Genomic DNA, 1,811 nt, shown 5'->3' on the forward strand with positions numbered 1-1,811 from the left:
AGATACATCTGCTGGGGAGGGAAGGGGGAGGGATATGTAAGAAATGGTGGTTATTAAAACAAAAGATATCAATCATTTTTTTTTTTGGCAATTGGGGTTAAGTGACTTGCCCAGGGTCACACAGGTAGTAAGTGTGAAGTGTTTGATCTGAGGCCAGATTTGAACTCAGGTTCTCCTGACTTCAGGGTTGGTGCTCTATCTACTGCACCACCTAGCTGCCCCTATAAAATTTTGGTTTTTGAAGCAATTGGGGTTAAGTGACTTGCCCAGAGCCACACAGCTAGTAAGTGTTATATGTCTGAGGCTGGATTTGAACTCAGGTCCTTCTGACTCCAAGGCCAGAGCTCTATATACTGAGCCACCTAGCTGCCCCAAAGCATTCATTTATTTATTTGTTTGTTTATCTATCCATCTATCTATCTATCTATCTATCTATCTATCTATCTATCTATTGGCTAGGCAATGGGGATAAGTCACTTGCCCAAGGTCACACAGCTAGTAAATGTAAAGTGTTTCAGGGTGGACCCTATAAAATTTTTTAAAGGAATAAGAGAACAAACACACAAAAAAAGAATACAGTTCAGCTTCTTCAACTTTATAGTCAGTCTGATGCCTCCAGCTTCACGAAGCATCAATAAGATGTCAAGTAAGGACACTGTGGTTCTTGCCTACAGTGGAGGTCTGGACATATCCTTTATCCTGTTGTGGCTGAAGGAGCAAGGCTATGAAGCAGATACCTGCCTAGCCAACACTGGACAGAAGGAGGACGTTGAAGAGGCCAGGAAGAAGGCACTGAAGCTTGGGGTCAAACAAGGTTTTTATTGAAGATATAAGTAAGGAATTATTTTTGGAGGCAATTGAAGTTAAGTGACTTGCTCAAGGTCACAAAGCTAGTAAGTGTCTGAGGCCAGATTTGAATTCAGGCCCACCCGACTCCTAGACTAGTGCTCTATCCATGTAGCTGTCCCATAAGTAAAGAATTTGTGGAAGAGTTCATCTGGCCAGCTATCCAGTCCAGTGCTCAGTAAGAGGATTGTTACCTCCTGTGCATCTCCCTTGCTAGATCCTGCGTTGCTCACAAACAAGTGGAAACTGCCTGCCAGAAAGGGGCCTTGAGTATGTGTCCCATGGAGCTACAGGAATGGGGAATGACTAGATTTGGTTTGAGCTTATCTACTACCCTTTGGCCTCTCAGGTTAAGGTCATTCCCTCCTGGAGGATGCCTAAATACTATAACAAGCTCAAAGGAGGTAATAACAATGGAGTATGCCAAGTAACATGGAATCTCAGTCCTAGTTACCCCAAGAGACCATGGAGTATGGATGAAAACCTTATGTTAACAGCTACAGTGGCTGGAATGCTAGAGAACTCCAAGAACTAGGCACTGTCTGGCCTTTACAAAAAGACACAAAGGTTCCCAGAAGCACAGATACCTCAGAGATTCAACTCCATAAAGGTGTACAAGGTCAAAGATAATAATTCCCACTCATGTCCTTGGACTTCTTTCTCTGCCTCAATAGAATTGTGAGCAAACATGAGGTCGGCTTGATTAACACTGGTGTCTATGAGATCTCAGCAGGAATGATCCTCTACTAGGCTCGTTTAGTCATTGAGGCTTCCACTATAGATGGGGAAGTATGTAAAAATCAAACAGAATTTAGGTTTGAAATTCTTTGAATTGGTGTACAAGTTCCTGGCACAGCCCAGAGTATGAGTTTATCCACCAGTATATTGTTAAATCTCAGTCTTTAGTATATTGTTATACTAATATATTATGTACTAATATAGTATATTGTTAAATCTAAATCTTT

General features: G+C 41.8%; 1 pseudogene; it reads left to right on the forward strand.

Moving 5' to 3' along the window:
• Positions 1-609: 609 nt before the first annotated feature.
• LOC110220833 (argininosuccinate synthase-like) lies at positions 610-1,596 on the forward strand (annotated as a pseudogene).
• Positions 1,597-1,811: the final 215 nt, after the last annotated feature.

Source organism: Phascolarctos cinereus, unplaced genomic scaffold, assembly GCF_003287225.1.
Source record: "Phascolarctos cinereus isolate Bilbo 61053 unplaced genomic scaffold, phaCin_HiC Scaffold_2;HRSCAF=192, whole genome shotgun sequence".
NCBI classification, from domain to species: domain Eukaryota; kingdom Metazoa; phylum Chordata; class Mammalia; order Diprotodontia; family Phascolarctidae; genus Phascolarctos; species Phascolarctos cinereus.